The sequence below is a fragment of the Oenanthe melanoleuca genome, chromosome 3 (genome assembly GCF_029582105.1).
Source record: "Oenanthe melanoleuca isolate GR-GAL-2019-014 chromosome 3, OMel1.0, whole genome shotgun sequence".
NCBI classification, from domain to species: Eukaryota; Metazoa; Chordata; class Aves; order Passeriformes; family Muscicapidae; genus Oenanthe; species Oenanthe melanoleuca.
The window spans coordinates 75,722,448-75,740,681 of record NC_079336.1 but is presented as its reverse complement, the minus strand read 5'-3'; the positions used below and the strand labels follow the sequence as shown (position 1 = coordinate 75,740,681).

The following is an 18,234-nucleotide window of genomic DNA, read 5'->3' as shown; positions in this document are numbered from 1 at the left end:
CTCACGATACCTAGCTTCTATTTCTTTTGTGCTCCTACTTAAATTCCCTAGAGGCTATGAGCCTCCAGGTAAACCTCACCAAACTGGTTTGCTCTTCTCTCAGAAAGGGAGATGAAGGCTATTTTTAAGAGGTTTTCTAGATTTATTTTGCCTGGAAAGCAATAATTTCAATTTTGCAGGGTTCTCAAAATAGTTAGATATGCAGCATTCAGGGAAACATTTTTGGATGTAACTGGACATAGGCAAGATGGGGAGTATCCTAAGACAGAAGACTGTCAGCAAAAGGAAAGTTTGGGTTTGGCCCCAGCTGGCAGCAAAGCACCACACAGCCTCTCACTCATTTGCCTTGGACCAGGGAGAGAACTGGAGGGGTAGCAGTAAGAAAGCTCATGGGCTGAGATAAAGATAGTTTAACAGGTAAAGCAAAAACTGCATACTCAAGCAAACAAAACAAAGTATTCATTCACTACTTCCCATGGGCAGGCAGGTGTTCAGCCATCTCCAGGGAACCCAGGTTTTATCATGGGAAATGGTTTCTCAGGAAGAAAAATGACATCACTCTGAGTATCCCTGCCTCCCTCCTTCTTCCCCCTGCCTTATATACTGAGCATGACATCATCTGGTGTGGGATTTCCCTCGGGTCAGTTGGGGTCAGCTGTCCTGGCTGTGTCCCCTCCCAGCTTGCTGTGCATCACCACCAGCTCATTCACAGTGGGATGGGGGAGAAGCAGAAAAGGCCTTGGCTCTGTGTAAACAGTGCACAGGAATAACCAAAACATCCCTGTCTTATCAACACTGTCTTCAGCAGAAATCCAAAACACAGCCCTTTACCAGCTACTGGGAAGAAATTTAACTCCACCACAGCCAAAATCAGCCCAAAAAACTGCACGGCTCACACCAGATGACTTTGACCTGTCTGCTTATTGCAAGGGAGCAGAAGACCAGAATAGCTGCAGATACTTTCCAGGCAGAAGTTCTGTTTTGGGTGGCAAACTCTCCTGAGACAGAGGGTATATGTCCTCTCCAGAAACACCAGTTGGTGCCTTCACTCTGCTCACACCTTTGAAAAGGGAGATTCAGCCACCTACCCATCCCACAGCACAAGCTGTTCAGACATGGCCAGCCCCCATCTCCTCATCCTTGGGGCAGGAAAATTCAGTTCTATGTCTCTTGAATAATGAACATGCACACTGCACAGTGACTGGCATTGGTCAGGCCCACAGCAATAGAAAGTTTGCAAATAACTCTTCCAGATAAGCACAGAGGATTTTCCCCACACCAATTAGTCCTCAAGAGATTTGTTTCCAGATAACTTTAGGCTTGATCATGACTTACTTTTCTCTGAGAACTACTTGGAATATGAACATACCCTAATCTCCTAAGAGGAATCCTTAGCAAACAGAGAAACTCCTATTGTTTGTTTGTTTGTTTTTTAAGTAATGAATGAAAACTCACTTTTGCTAGACCTGTAGCCAAATGCCCAGACAGGGCATGCATTTCAAAACCCCACTGACACGTAAGGGAATCACAGCTTATGTTTGTTTGAGCCTGCATATTTGAAGAGAACTTATAAACTCATTTAACACACACATTTTTGAGAGGAGCCTTGTCAAGGGCATATGAAATAGAAACACTGGCCTGATGGTGCTCAAGAATCACTGGCATCAGGCCTAACTCATTATTTTATGAAGGATCTGGCAGTCAATCAATGGGAAATTATCTGTGCTGTATTGACATAAATCATAATTGGTTTCCCTTGAATGCCATGCCAAATCCTTAACAGAATGAGTTACTGTATGCTTTATACAAGTTTTCTTTCTTTATCAGTTCAGTTTAAATCCATCTCTGAATGCAGACGAGCAGGGGCAGCTCCAGCAGAGCAATCCCTTGGGAGCACAAGAGCTGCCATAGCCAGCCCAGCATCCTGCATCCAACCACAGCTAGTGTCTGATGTCTCAGAAGCCAGGGAAGTGAGAGAGAGAATGCATCTGTTCAACCATGCATTGACATTATAGGAAGCAGGATTTTAAGAGACTTTAGTGTTTCTTCTCTGAATGGGAAATGTGGCTTCATCTTTTTTTTTCCCCTTTCTGCAACTCAGCATTTTCATATATGTGCCTATATGTAATATTACATTTGCATCCTCAAATTTTGCTCAGAAATGGATTTCTTGCTGAGTAGGACCTTTTTTTTTTTTTTTTTACAGCCTGGAGGATGAGTGACAAAGCAGCACTTTTATTTGCCCTCTGGTTCTCAGCTGACAGTTTCTTCTGTAACTCTACAAGAGTTCCTACAGGTCATGGTATCAACCTGGCCTCCCAATGCTGCCTGTCACACTGCACAGCTGATCAAGTGCCTGAAGAGACCTAGCAAGAATTAAGGCAGCTCTGCCTTGAAGACTTGCCACCTTGCTGGCAGTCATCTCAGCAGTGGAGTTTCCTCCCAGAGTGCTGCTAACACAAGGGCTCTGAAGCCTGAGGCATCTCTGATGATCAGTACCTAATGAGCCCAACACCAGCCTCTCTTTCTCTCCAGCTTTGTTTTCTCCAGTTAAAGAAGACTGGAGAAGAAGTGCTGAGGGTTACTCCCCAAAGCCCTGCTAACTCCCTGTTCTGCAACAGAAAGAACAAGAAAAGGAGAGAAAAAGAAAGAAAAAGCTGTAATAAAGGAAAAGGATGGTATGGCAGGGTTTCACATTCACAGCTTTCTGGTGAATGGGAATGTTTTCCATCACGCTACAGCCAATGAACCAAGCTCCATCCTGCCAGCTGGCCTCTGCCTTCCTTGGTGAAGCAAGTCCCAGGGCCCAGAGCAGACCTTGCCAGAGCTGAAAGGGTGAACTGAGCTGCTGGGGCCACCTCAAGGAACAGCAGCTCCAGGGAGCCCATGGCAAGTGAGAGCAAACATAGGCTAGTGCAATGCTAACACTGCAGCAAATCTCTCCTCCTGATTGCTCTTTTTACCCCTGCTTTCTGTTCCTGTATTCATTATACATATTTTCCCATCATAGATCAGCAACTATTCTACTTTTAAATTCTTGGTGAGTTAATAACCTTTAAATCAGACATTTAGAAACTCCTTGTCTCTCTCTCTTTTTTTTTTTTTTTTTTGCTTTTTTTCATCAAGCTGTTCTAAGTCAGAAAACACATTCCAGGATGTACTTCCACCAGCCAAAATAAGCATTCTCTGTATCTGTTCAGGCATACATCTTAGATGCACTTGTATTAACTCACTAACCAGCACAGACCCAGGACTTAAAATGGCCTGTAATTTCTTGGCACTTTAACTGTGTACTTACAGTAATATCAGAGGCTGACAGTTTGTTGATTAAAAGCAAGCCAAGTAAAGCACAGGCAGATGTCAGTGCTTGATTTAAATGATTATTCACATACTCTCCTAGGTTAGATGGGAAAATAACCCACATTGCTTTCTGCAGCATAACAACATAATGCATAATCTAGAGTAACAGCAGGACATTTCACCCCCCCTTAGTAAAATTATTCTTACTATAGGTCTGTATAATACTTATGTAAAGTTTTAAGTGATCTTTTGAATATCTTTCTTCAGTATTGCATCCTCTGGAGATATTCTCAGCTTTAGAAATACATACTTTTTAAAAAAGAAAACAAACAAACAAAATTGTTTTTAGATTGCAGCCAGTTAAAACATTAATTGGATTTTTTTTTTCTTTTGTAGACCTCCAGAAAATCTTCAGGCCATATAAATGCATACTTTGTAATAATAAGACACAGTGGCCTTAAAAAAGCTAGCAAGCCTTCTGATCCAACAGCACTTCATACAATAGAACCAGAAATTTGAAAATATATTAAACATGTCACTATATGATAAGAATCACTTATTCTGCAATCAGATAACAAGATCAAAGATAATAGAAAAAGGTAAAGAAATACAGAATATTGTATTTCATACCAAAAAATGAAGACATCTCTTCTCCATGTCTCTATGTGAACCCAAAATGCAGAAAAAACCCAAAACATTTAACTGTCCTAGGTAAGCATGAAATTATGTCAGCATAGGAGACATCAAAATTGTCTCAGAAAAATTTCCAGGCATCAGGTGGGAGTGCAAAGAGCTATGAAGAAAAGAAAATGGATAAAGAAAATAAAATCATGATGCATTATTGCAAAGGGAAAAAAGCTCTGTGAGCAGGTGAGCAGGTGAGTGAGTGATCTGTTGTGATGATATACACTCCAAAGAACACTTGGTAGTAGTTATCTCTCTCTTCCAGACATGCAATCAGACCAGGTCTCCATTCCAAGATACCAAAACATTCCCAGGAAATATCTGAAATAATAACAATAGAAGAGGCACTGTAAGCAGCAGTGGGAAGTGATACAATACTAAAACATATTTTCAGTGCCATTGCCAAAACCCCCATTTTATATCAAAAGGTTAATAACATTTTTTTAATAGCTACATAGACAGTGAAATCCTCAGAATAATTTCATGCACAGCTGACTTTTTCAAGAGAAGAATGAGAAGAAAAAGGGATCTGTCTCACTCCAAAGAAAAACAGCATCTTGAGACAAAAGCTTGATAGCTGGGAACAAGTGAGAGAAGTAAGTGCAAGCAGTGCTGACTTGGATGAGGGACAAGAGTAACAGAACAGAGGAAAACAACAGTGCAGGAAGAACAGACTGCATTTCTGAACATCTCAGATGCCTGTGTATTAATACAAAAAGCATGAGGAGCTATCTGGCAGAGCTGGCTGTCCTCAAACAAGAACAAAATTATGACTCAAACTAGAGCAGGGACCTGGTGGGAATACTCACATGGCTGGAATACTTACCAGCTTATTCAGCCAGGAAAAGGCAGAAAAGAGGTGCTGCTGAGTGGCAGAATGTTAAAATATCTGTAGAGAAGCATCTTGATAATAATGAGGGGAAAGCAAAGCTGTTATCCTGGCAAATGTCAGCCATCAAACCAAGGGATCAAGTGGAAGGCACTTCTGTGAGAAATTAGCAGAAAGCCCCCAATGTACAGGGCTTCAATGTAAGAACCTTTAATGCTCCAAACACCTCCTGGAAAAGAGGAGAGCAGGCTCTCCAGAAATTTTCCAAAGAGGAAGTTTGATGATTTTTTGATGCAGAAAACTGTGCAAGCAACCAGAAGGGAAATAGGTCTGAATCCCAGTGTAGGTCTGAATTCCATTTGAAAATGTCAGAGTGGAAGGTGAAAATGGGAGTGAGCTGAGGAAATGAGAGTAAAGAGTCTCCACAAGTGGGAAAAAAAAAAGCAAAGACAAGATATTGGACTTCTAAAAGGAACTTGAAGACCTTAATAAATAAGATCCCATGGGAAATAGGGAAAAGGATTATTGACTCCTAAGGAGATAATAAAAGCAAAATTGTGGAATATTCTAGCCAGCTGGGGAGAAAATAGGTAGGAAATGTACCAGGAGTGCAGTTTGATAAACCATGAGAATCTCTGAGAGAAGAAAGAGGTATACCAGAGGTGGAAACACTACTCAGAATTACTGCAGTTGGGGACATCATTCAGTGAAATGAGATATGACTCAAAACAAGTCACAGGGATGACTAAACAATTCAGAAGCCCTCTACAGCAGGTTAAACAAAGAGAGGGAGAGAGAGATTTTAAAAAGGACAGAAGAAGCTAAAAGGCTGAAATACTTAGTATGTTCCTTTGATTAACTCTTCATTAAATTCCACATGAAAAGAAAAGCTGTCACACATGAGGAAAAAGAACCTAGGTTACTTAAGGAAGAGACAAGCTATTGAGCACTCCAGTTCTCTAGTTTGGGGCCTGCTTTTCTATTTTTTTTTTCTAATTTCTTGGCCAAGTAGAATTCACCTTAGCTGCTGAAATATGGTCAGTGTCATCAGTGATTGCCTTCATAAAGGTTAGGTCTGGAAAACTGAAAAAGATCAAACAAGCCACCTGTTTCAAAAGCTGTAGATAAGAAAATGGAGATTTCAGTTAACACCAGCTCCCAGGAAATGCCAGGAAATTAGATAAACTATTTGTAAAAACTAAGACTCAAAAGAAGCAAATAAGAGGCCAGGTTGGTCTGTCAAGCACATATCAATCTGAACCTGTGCAATTTCCCTCTTTGGCAGGGAACAGGCTTTGTGGACAGAGAAAACATGTCAAAAGTCTCCATTTCTTAAGATTCTTGACATTATCTCAAGTAATATAGCAAAGGAGCTAGAGAAATTTGGTCCAGGTGAAACTACTAAAATGTGGTGAGGAAAGCTGCTCAGATGTGCAGAGAAAGGTTCATAGTCAAAAAGGAAGGAGGTGTCAATCAGCATTTCACCACAGATATATCCTGGGCTCTCACTACTCTTTATTAATAGCCTGGAAACAGTGCAGAGGGTATGGTTACTACATTCTCATATGACACAGTAAATTAGAATATGGAGTAAGAATTCAAAAAAGATCTTAGCAAACTGAAAAAATGTTGTGTAGAAATATTCACTTGGCATCAATTCTTCAGGAAAGGAGCTCTGAGACTTGTGGACAATCAAAGGTTGAACATAAGTTGCCTATCTCATATTGTTGCAAAAAGTGTAAATATTGTGCTGGCACATGCAAGCAGAAATTTTTTGTATGAGACACACAAAAAGTTTCTTCCACACAATTTTCTAAAATTCTTTGTCCCAAGAAGATATTATTTAAGTAATATTAGTTCCATAAAAGCATATCTAAATCCTCTTTACAAAGAATAATGATACATCAAATGAATTATTCCTATATTGAATGCTAATGTGAATTCACCTGGCAAGAATACAGAGATGCTATCAAAGTCTGTAACATGAATACTGCCTCTGTCATGCACAGATTTGGCATTTAGAAGGATACACAAAAGTCAGACATGAATTGATCACCAGGAGAAGGCAGCAAGATTAAAATCAATTAACAGCAAAGCAAAGGCAAATCCTCTCTATCATCCTCTTCTATCCCCTCATTTTGTTACTGCTGCCTTTCACAAAGCCAATGACAACAAATTCATTGCAATTTATCTATATTTATAGTCACATTTTGATTATCATGCACTGTCACATTTTAAACCACAGAGGAATACTATTTCTTGTTTTAATTTTTTCTTTTTCTTTTTGAAGATGAAAGCAAGTAGTATTTTGTAGAAATGTAGAGAAAACCCCTTATCACTGTATTACTAACTGAAAGCCAATATTTTTTTTCTCCAGCCAGCCTGAGATGGCCTCCAGGTCACCCAGCTGCCAACCTGTAACAATGAGAAATAAATCACCCAGTTGCTTCGTTATGGTTTTCCCAGCAATGTTAGAATCTTCTCTGCTGTGTATCAAATACAGAAACAACCATGAAGGCCCCCAAAAAATCCACAGGCTTGGATGGGTTTTCTCAAGGCTTCACATTCTTTGCTGGCATAAGAAATCTTGTTCAAACCTCCAGCTTTGGCAAACACCTTGTAGACCCATGGGTCACACAAAGATGATTGGAACATCTTCTCCAGTGTCTGTACTGGATGTTTCTGCATTAAGGAGGGCTCAGGTCCTCAATGCTTAAATAATGAGACAAAATACAACAAATACTCATAATGACCATTGTAGGCTTTTATTTTAAAAGACTGATCTCAAAGAAGAGAGAATAGAAGTGCCTTTGAGACAATGCCCATATAAAGCTACCTCAAATTAAGCAACACCATAAGGGCTAAGAATGGTTGACAGTAGGCTGCCATCACTAATCACATGCAGCTGGCATGGTAACACTTTCCTGTCTTCTTTCATATAGATCTGCATCATTCCCAATACTACGTAGCACAGCAATTCTGAATTCCTGATGGGAACATAGAAATTATTATTATTATTATTATTATCATCATCATCATCATCATCATCATATTTAAAAGCATTTGCTGAATTTTGTTAAATAAATTGACCTTAAGTTCTGCATAAGTGCAGTAAGAAAAAATGTATTATTTTTCAGGTTACCCACTGCACATTTTTATATACAATATAGAGCTCCCTAAAGTTTGTAAACATTTAGAGAAAACAAAATTTGGCAGAAATATGTTGTAAACGATGTCTACCCATATACTCAATGCCTTTTGACATATCAAATTATTCTGTTGCAAATAATGAAATATTGGTTTGCAATATTTTAAATAAGTGTGTGACTGATGAGCTGAATTCAAACCCTTGAAATCAGTTTGCCTCAACTCAATTTTATGTTGAAATATTTTCTGAAATAGATAAATCTACCTTGTAACCCCTGTATTTTACTCACTGAAATTGTTCTCATTTTTAATGTTGCTTGTATACTCAACAAAACTCCCTCTTTAAGTTGTCATCTGTTCTATGACAAACAAAAGCCTTCATTTTCCCCAACACCCTGAAAAAAGGTAAAACTACTATAAGACCACTTGGAATAAAATAATAACATCCTAGTCATCTCACAAACTAGAGTAAGCTGTTATCCAAATCATCTCAGGTTAGCTGAAATTGCTAAACTAAATTTCTGAGTTTAGATATTGGATACATTGAAATAGTTTCAATAGTTTCTACTTCTCCCTCCTTCCCTTCCTATTTCTTTAGCTCTTCCCAGCTTCTCACTCTTACTGTAATTCTTAATGGCATTTTTTTGGTTGTTCCAATGGCCAGACTGAGTTAAACCTGTATGGGTGTTTTAAACATCCTCTAGGTTAAGACATTTTGATATCCACTTAACAATCTGAAATCTGGATTTTTTGACTTTGATAATGCTGATATTTGTGATAAGAACAATATACTTCTTGAACTTTTAAAAATAATACTGTATTCCCAGGTTCAAGACCCAGTTTAATGGGTCCTTTTAGGCTTATTGTATAGCACCCCATAGAGCTGTTGGGAGCTATCAGTGCAGATCAACTTTAATCAAGATCACTTCCTTGGAAATTTTGCATCAAATTTGTCACAATTACAAGGTCCAAGAAAGTGAAGGAATGGATTATAAGTTATCACTGAAGTAATGAGATTGTTCAGCCAAACTTATTCAGCTGTTTATGTTGAATAAGTACCACAGTTGTTGGCTGTTGGTAAGAGTTTGACTAACAGGGGAGTAGTTTCTTGGAGGATACATCCTATATCCAGGATGGATGGAGGAGAGCTGAAAGCCAATAGGCAGCTGTTGGAAAGGTACAAAGAGGCTGAAGGAACCAGGGAGAGAGGGAATGGGAGGTAGGACAGCTGTGGAAGGCAACAGCAGCTGAAGCCCCTGCAGGTGGGGAGGAACCAGATCTTGAAGCTGAGAAGTAGCAGAGCAGGAGGCCAGGATGGAGTGGTGTGATGTGACCTCCAAGTTCAAGGAAAGCTTATTCCTTCAGAAATGTCCAGCAAAGCAACTTCCAGTGAGGTCTGTTCCATGGTAGCAACCTGCCATGTGTGCTCTCCAAACACAGATAACAATGTACTAGAGACCATGGGCTGCCTTGAGTATAAAGCCCATTACTGGTATAAATACTAATAAATGCTGCTAGTAACTTCATTATGGGCACAACACCATTCACTCAGTAGAACATATGAAAAATTAAAAAAATATATCTTTAATGCTTCAGAAATGCATCCAGGTGGATCTCTCATGGTAGCTCCTAGCCAGGGCAAGGAGGAAATTGTCACTATTAAGAATCCAATTAATGTCTAATTCCAGATAGAGCCATCAGTCCTCAGGATATGTGTACAAACCTCATGTAAGGTTGTCCAAAAAAGGGTGTCACTGCAGACTCCATCTGTCTGGGGCTAGGATTGCTGCAGTGGGCACTGAAGACCGGGGCTGACACCTGGCAGCTGGGATGTGCTTTGACTGGATTAAGTACACAACATAATAAGGTACCTGTTGGCTGAGTTTGAGTCAAACTGCATTTTTCTCCTTTTTTACTTGGTTCCAGTCTTTCTTATCCTTAAATATTTTAGAGATATCCTTAAAGATTTTAAGACTCTGATTTAAGTGTGTCTGGCACTCCTGGAAAAGGATGCACCAGAATAAAACTGTCCCACAGCAAGTGCTCAGGCTGCAGGGTGGCAGTAAAGCAATTAAAGCTGCATGTGTGGGCAGCCCTGAGAAGTGACAGAGAAATAAGGGGGCAGAGCAAAGAAGAGCAGCATCTGGGGACAGTTTCATAGCAGCCAAGCAGTCTGCACAGGCTGCAAGAACCCTGTCTGTGGCCAGGGTGAGCAAACCACTCCTCCCACAAGGAGCAGCAGACTGAGATCACTGCCAGGTGTTTGCAAAACTGTGCTTCACACAGGTGGGCATGCTTAGAATCCAAGATTTGAGGGACTGAGAGCTCACAGCAGCAAGGCAGGAGTCAGTTCCAGCTGACAGGAGGTAGGGAAGAGATGGGAGACTACACACTCCCTCAAGGGAGGAAAGTGCAAACATTTTGGGTGAAAGATCAGGAACTCTGTTTCTCCCAAAGGCTGTGAAATTGAGTTTGCTAACGTGATATGCTGGGACTGAAAAATAAAAGTAGCTTCTTTAGAACCTTAGAACCTTCCCTACAGCTGATGACACCATGACTATGTAAACCTAATGAAAGCCCAAGGTGGACTGTGTTTTCATGGAGAATGATCCACACAGAGTGCCACAAGGTGTTTGTGCCAATAATTCTGATGACTGCTTAGGTAGAGGCATAAATGAGTTTATGCTTTTGCACCTGTCACAGAGACATGCAGTTCATGAGAACATCCAAATATATGAGTTATGAATAAATTTATCTCAACCAGTACATACACAGAATAAAAATTTATATCTATTTACAGTGCATATAATTTTTTCTGCATCCTAATTTAAATTGACATGGAATTGAACATCACTAGTTTTGGCTAGATTTCTCTTTCTACATTCAAGATAAGGTATTTCCAGTATTATCATTTCACAGATCTTCTGCCTCCTCCATTGCACAGTTGAGACCTGGTCCAGGATTTATCATTCAAAGCCCAAACATTTGTGCTAAGGGTCACCACTGCTACTGCAGGGTAAGCTTATAGTGTGAATCAAAGGTTGCTTCATACTCATGTAAGATGGCAAGTGTGAACTTCCTCCTTGGAGCAAGCCAGCAATGCCTAAAAGAACCAGAATCAACAGCATCCCTGTACAGCCTCCATCTAAAAAGTGTTTTACTGCCTTCCATGCTGGAGAGCTGATCAGATAAGTAAACATAACTAAAGAAAAATATTTACTTTAAAAATCAATCCATTCCTCCCTGTAAATACTTTCTATACAGCCTTGAGCACATAAGAACACAGCCTGCATTTTCCACAAGCAAATGCCTAAAGTGATGTTGTTTTATACAAAAGCCATCTTGTAAACATTCCCTACTACCTCGTAAATTTTTCTGCATTTATGGCACTTTTCTTTGGGCAGAGACCTCTAACCTGTCTTAGAGTACCCAAAGCTGAATAAAATGTGTCTTATCTAGACATTTTTAAAAGCTTATTATGTACCTACACATTTTGCCTGCCTTCCTAAGTAGAAGAATGTAATTTTGTGGAGCTGCTGGTCCAGACCAGCAAAAGAAACTGTCACTGCATCTTGCTTGTCCGTGCCTCACCAGTAACAAAATAAACTTGTTTTAGCATCCTGTGTTTGTTTAAGCACAGAAGCTTTGACAAAATACTGCTTGCTCATGGAAGATGCCAGCAGCTGCCCACTGACTTTGCCCACGTGTGGCTTCCTATACAAGCACAGTCAGCACTTGCACAGACTTATTTTGGCCTCATGTTCTGTAATGTTTCAGGTCTCCATCAGCACCAGACCTTCCCCAAGTCCATCCTCTCCACCTCTTGTTTTTGAGTTTGGGCTGGAGTGCTGGGACCACCTCCTGTAGTACCTGGCCATCTGGAGTACTGGCCCTGTTTGAAGAATCAAACCCAAATGTTGCTGATTTTTTTTTTTTTTTCTTTCAGTTTTTCTTTTTCTTCTACTCTATCCTTTCATTGCCATTGTTTCATGTTATTTTCCCTTATGTCACCTCTGCTGTGTCTGGAAATATGTTAAGAACCTGGAGCAGAGCTGAAATGGAAACATCCAGAAATTAAGAGCTGACTTTTAGCCATTTGAGGTTCTGGCCATGAGCAGCCAGGAACTGCTGACAACACATCCACAGGCCAGGGGAATAAATTCTCTTTGGTTTCTCAGAGGTCTCTTTTTCAGAGGTCTCTTTGGTCCCTGCTGAAGCTGTTATAAAAGTATATGGGAAAGGAAAAACCAAAACCCTTGTTCTCATCAGTCACTGATACATCAGGACATTCCTCCTAAGATTTCTGCAACTAAACACATTAATTATTGCTGCAGCTAGGGTTAGGTGAAAATGGCTTTAGTCAAAGCACCAGATGAGGCTTGGTACAAGAATTAGAAACCAATGCTCCAGAAGTTTCAAATTTGAGTGTGAATTTCTGCTGCTCCTGTATTTCAGAAGAATTATCTCTGATGTCAAGAGGCCCAGCTGTAGAGCTGAAGAATGAAAGGCTGTCTCCACACCACAGCCCCTCTGTCATTTTTCTGTGTTTAGGCACCCAGCAGGCTGTGCCTCACTAAGGTCTCTAATCTGTGCTGAAAAGGAACCAGCAAAACGACTGATGTTCTGTTTCAGCATCACATTTTTCTATCTGTCTGCTTGTTTTGAACTCTTTTATAGTAATAAGCGAGATTAATGCTAAGATTATTACTGGTAATAATCTTTAAATATTGGTGAAGTGATAACATTTTCCACTTGGTGGCAGATAATCCTTTTAAAAATAAGCACAAAGCTCAAAGATACATTAAATGCCATTTTTTAGTGAGGAAAAGCTCTGTGGTGGCTGATGAGCCAGAACCTGTGGATGCAGGGCTGAGCTGCAATGTTTTGGGGCAAGGATTTGCCCCAAGAGCCAGGTATGCAGCAGGCAGTCATGCATGGATGCATTTCCTCGTGTTCTTCTGAACCCACCCATCCCCACGGGTGTCCCCTAAGGTAAACAGGAAGATGTTGGCTCCACATTCCAGGAGTCCATGCCACTCCATGAAACCCACAGGCCCTGAAGAATGTCAAAGCATGCAGATTTTGGGTGTGTCAGCAGAAGTTGAGCTTCCTGTAGGCTGTGCAATTGAGAGGAGATGCTCCTTCTGCTCTGCTTCCTCCCACTTACCTGCAGGCAGGTTGCTGCCAAAAGAGGCAATTTTTCCCCATTCTCTCAGTGCTGTGCAGAGCACCCAAAAGGACATTAAATACAGGGTCACTATTTCTAATTCAGGGTATCTGGAATATAAGCTGCTGGGAGCTGGAGAGCAGTCCAGGGAAGTATTGCCTGGCCCTTGCCTCTCCAGGGCATTCACTGTCATTCCTCGAGGAAACTGGGCACTGGACTAGCTAAACTGTTTCACTGTCCCAGGACAACAAACTGTTTTCCTTTTTATTCTAAGATCTCACCATGGTGGAAAGGTAGAGGACAAATTTTATCCTGATAACTAACAATGAACATCTCAAAATCACATGAATCCCTCTACCTGCAGGTAGGACTGTTGTACATTCAATCAGGTTGCTGACTAGAAACAAGGTCATCATACTAGCTGGCAAGTAATTAATCATTTAAGTCCATGAATGCCAATGCCTTTTTGCATGAAAATTTTTCTTTAAAAGCACCACAAAATATTTAGGGTCTTACTCTTCCTTCAATATTCATCACGATCCTAAAAATACAGCCTTTTTTTTTCTGCTGGAAGTCAATGCCTGTCTTCAAAACAAGGCCACTGCCAACTCATTGTTCTGAGAATACTTCTCTATTGCTGTTCTGAGAACGCTTCTTGAAGTAATACTATGTCAGCTGGGGTAAAAAAACAAACCTTGCAATGAGACCTCTCCCTCAACAGAAGGGCGTGGTGGGAAACAGCTCTGTCACACAGTGCTGTGGATTGTCATGCCCTTTCTGCAGCAGGACCCCTCATTTTCTAGGTAGGGCCTTCATCTCTGACATAGCTGAATATTCTTTCAAGAAAGAAAAGATATCTTGAGGCCATGACATGAACTTCTGTAGCTGAGATTTATTTTGAACTGTGTTTAACAGGAGCACAGAGCAATGCATCCTGTCATAGTACAAAACAACACTCTCAAAGTTCCCTTCTCTCACCACTGAATAGAAAGCTGAGTGCTTCTGTCTAATTATTCTGACCTTTCCACTCTCAGGATTTGACTAAGACTATTCAAGGAGCAGAGAAAGAGGCTCTGTTTTTGCCTCAGTAATGTGTTTCTTGTTGGGATCATAGCTGTCTGACACTGTGCTGTCTCTCTTCAGCATCCACTTCCTCTTGAGCCTCTTATTTCATAGATAAAAAAAAAAAAAAACACGAAAAACAGAACAGCAGGAGAATATAAACCATTCCCATCAATCCAGCATCTCTCCTGTGTAAGTGTGGCTGGTTGCCATTGAATTTTAATGCCAGTGAATCCCATCCCAGAAAGGGCATGGGCCACTGCTTAGTGATGCTAATGAAACCTCCCTCCCTCTCTATTTCAGTGTATCTGCATCAAGAACTGATGGTGGAAGGAAGGTGGCTTTCTCTCAGCTAGAGGGTCATATCTGACATGGACAAGCAATAGGTCCCACTGGGTCTGTTGGGAGGACCAGGTGCCAGAAATTTCCTAGCTCTGCCTCGAAACCAAAATTACATTTATTTCCACTTTCCAGATAGTTGGCATGATGCTGCCTTTGTGCTAAGTCAACCACATCATGTCTCTACACAGGGAATTTTGAGGGCTTGCAGTTAGTCACATTTTCTATCTCATTACTTTGTCTCTTGCTCATCCTGACCTTCTCACAGGGCTTTTTTTCCCCTTCCTGTTCACTTTTCTGTGTCCCACTCTCTGTTGCTTATGACAGTGACAAGATACAAGAATGGCTATCTAAATTTCCTTTCCTTCTTACTAATTACTTTTGCACTCCCAGAGGAAAAATTTTAAAAGTTAGGTGTCATACTAATTGGACATGAAATTTCACTCAGAATTCCCCCCTCCACGCTCTTGGTGTCTTGTATTGCCTGGGACTAGGCTGACTTACCATATAGAAAAACAAACTGTTGCAAGTGAAAAATGACCAAGATCAGGAATGTGCAAAATGGCAAGTAAGTAATTACAACAGTTTAGCCCACTTATCTGAATTGGTTTTTAATATTTATCTGCTGATATTTTTGTACAGCATTGGAAAATTCCCTCTTCCAGCCAGGTGGACAAGTGAATACCCATGCCATCTGCTTAAATGCCTAATTTGCAGTATGCCATCTATATGACCTTCAGTTTTCAAATCATTTTAAAACCCATCAATCTGTGCCTCTGGCACAGTATCCCCTCTGTGTACCTGATGACTGGTTTGCACATTTTAACCTCTCTCATTAAAAACAACAAATATTTTCAGTGCTCATCAGGGCTTTCTTCCTTCCCATTCTTCTGCTATTGCATGAGAACAACATAATGAATTTGTCAGGATGAGATCAGATGTTTTTCAAGAATCCATTTGTTCTCTGCACTCAGATTTTTTTATATATTTTGGCTGGTTTTACCTGTCCTGTAGACTCTGTGAAAAAATACCAATTCTGGATTTTTAAACTGGAAAAAGTGTGCAACTCAGTACAGAAACTGACACTACAAAGAGCATGCAAGACAAAATGCTGTGGACTGACAGCATTATTCATGCAGGTGCTCACAATGTGTTTTTCCTCATAAAAATAGTATCCAGTGCTGTCGTCACCAGAATTGTCCAGAAGAATGAACAAAATCACACAGCATGCTCCAGATGGGGTTAAGTGAATGTCTGCCCCTTAAAGCATTTTCTGAAAAGTTTATGTGTCATGTCCTTCAGCTGCCTGGCCATCAGTGATTTTTCAAATGCATTCACTGTTTCCTTCCTTGCTCCCAGCCAGTCAGATGCTGCCAGTGCAGCAGAACCAGGAATGTGACTTATGTTAGACAGGAAAATGCTCACCCAGCACATGTTCAACATGTGTTGCAGGGAAGACACAAGCCCAAACAGACAGCAAGAGCCAAAAGATGCCTCCTAGTTCTGATCACTGGCAGAGTGAAGCACAGAACTCTCAGAAAAGCTTTTGTGCTGGAGGAAATAGATCATCAAGGGTGATGTAGGGCAGTTTGGTGGGAAAAGGTTTGCAACAAGCAACACAGTGGAGCAGAAATGGAGGGAAATTAAGTTTGCTGTCTTCTGTCGGAGCAGTAAGGAAATTGTTCCTATCTTACAGCCTCACCTAGGACACTAGGAAAAGAAATTAATACTCCCTTTCCTTGGAAAACATGGCTCATATTTCCAGTGGTCCTGTTAGGTTTTGGCATGAAGCAGATTGAGACAGTCAGTGTGAACGTGTCTTAGAGATGCCAAAATGATTATTGGTGGGTCAAACCTAGGTGTGCTTCCCTCCTCAAAAGCAAGAAGGATGACACTGGAGACAATTTCCCTGCAAATCAAGATGGCAGCTGGTAATTGGCATCAGAGCATTTCTTCTGTCACCTCTGATGCCTTACTTAAGTCGTGCTAAGTCTGCTAGGAATAAAGTAAACCTTTTCTAGTCTCAGCTAAATGTTGGCAAATAGGACTTGACATTGTGAGTGGAACTGGCCAGGAATTTTCTGGCTAGTTTCTTTACTGGAAAACATGAAATTTCAAAAACAGACATTTTAGTCCAAAGAGCATTTCTAAGTTAAGAGACAGAGAGAAGTGTTTGCCCCACAGTGATACGAGGAGAGTAAGCAGGATATCTTATCCTTGCTTTATCTTACTCAGATTACAGATTTTGGTCTGAGTCTGCTTGGTGAGAGCCTGGTCCATGACTGCAGACACAGGGTCAGTCTAACATCAACACCTCCTGGGTTTCTACTTGATACAAGTGCAACTGTTGATGACAAGAGTTGATGTAAGAAGAGAGACAGATTTTCTGTAAATTAAAGTGCATACCCTGGATGAGAGAAAAGAGCAGATCTTTTTCCTTCCAACCTCCTGGAATTACACCTATCTCTAATTCATGCTCAAAGTGTGACTTTCTAGAAGAAAGTATCCAGTTTCATTCAGACCTAAGAAAGGAGGAATGCTGAAATCTGAGCAGAGTTTGAGCACAGCCCTCACCACATATGACTCATTGTGCTGGTCAGTGCCAGGCAGCTGAAACCCACCAGTGGTAACCTCACTCATCCCTTCTGCATTTTACTGGTGTAACTCCCACCTTTTATGAAATATGCTCTCTGTTCACTTAAGCCCTGAAGATTTTAGCAACCTGCTGTCATCTATGAAACCAAGATCAAAGGCAACAAAAATACCTGTCTAATCTTGAATGTAATCCTCCTCACATGTATTTGTTCCTGAGCTGTGGGTCCAGCAGTCTTTCTATCCTCATCTTTGAGCTCAGGGATTAAGACACTGGGGTCACTCACATTGTTGCCACCATGGATCTATTTCCCAGCTGTCCATTTTTTTGCTCCTATTCATGGTGTGTAGTACATGAAGGCATGAGCAGAGTTTGTGAGTAGTCCCACAGCATCTGAGCAAGCTATCAGAAATGGGCTTGGCCTCACACTTGTCACACTGCTTTTCAAAATGAGAGTTCCTGTCATTAAACAGCCACTGACCCTTTGCCAGCAGGACCAGACACACTGCAAACAACTTCCCCTATAGATGCCAACACACGGTCCTTATCTGACACTGCACAGCTCCAGGTGACAAAATCAGCTTTACAAAAGTGGAAGCTGGGAAGCCTGCATTGATAGACCTGTAGGAAGCTGGGAAAATAAATAAATGCATCACTTTATTTTTTTTCTTCCAGATGAATCTTCTTTTAGCTTTCATTCATGCTGTATTTCTCACACCTGCGTGAATTTGTTAGCAGTGAGACAGCACATCCAGCACAGACCACAGATCTTCCCTTTTGTGCATCCTTTCAAAGCCTGGCCAGGCTCTTCCTTCCTCGACAGGGGATTTAACATCACTCTTTTTTATATTCCCAAAATCTTGTTGGGCTTAAGTATTGCAAATATTATGTAGTTCTAATTATTCCGGTAAGACTGCAAAATCTCAAGTGCTTTCATTCCCCTAAAAGCTGGCAAGTGATGTGTAAGTTCTCTGTGTTTTTGTTTCACTTACTACACAGTTTGTTTTCTCTTTCTCTCCCACTTGCCAGTGCAAAACCAAAATCTGCAAACTTCTCTCTAAACCACCCCATGCCAAATTTTCCAGGAAGTAATCTGTAGTATCTAGTCCCACA

The 18,234-nt window shown here is 40.8% G+C and overlaps 1 long non-coding RNA gene across 1 annotated transcript in view; it reads right to left on the bottom strand.

Moving 5' to 3' along the window:
* Nucleotides 1-907: 907 nt before the first annotated feature.
* LOC130251732 (uncharacterized) overlaps nucleotides 908-18,234 on the bottom strand; it is a 50,910-nt gene continuing 33,583 nt past the window's right edge. The window contains exon 3 of the long non-coding RNA XR_008840212.1: nucleotides 908-4,305. This is a non-coding gene — a long non-coding RNA (uncharacterized LOC130251732). The remainder of the gene's footprint in view (nucleotides 4,306-18,234) is intronic.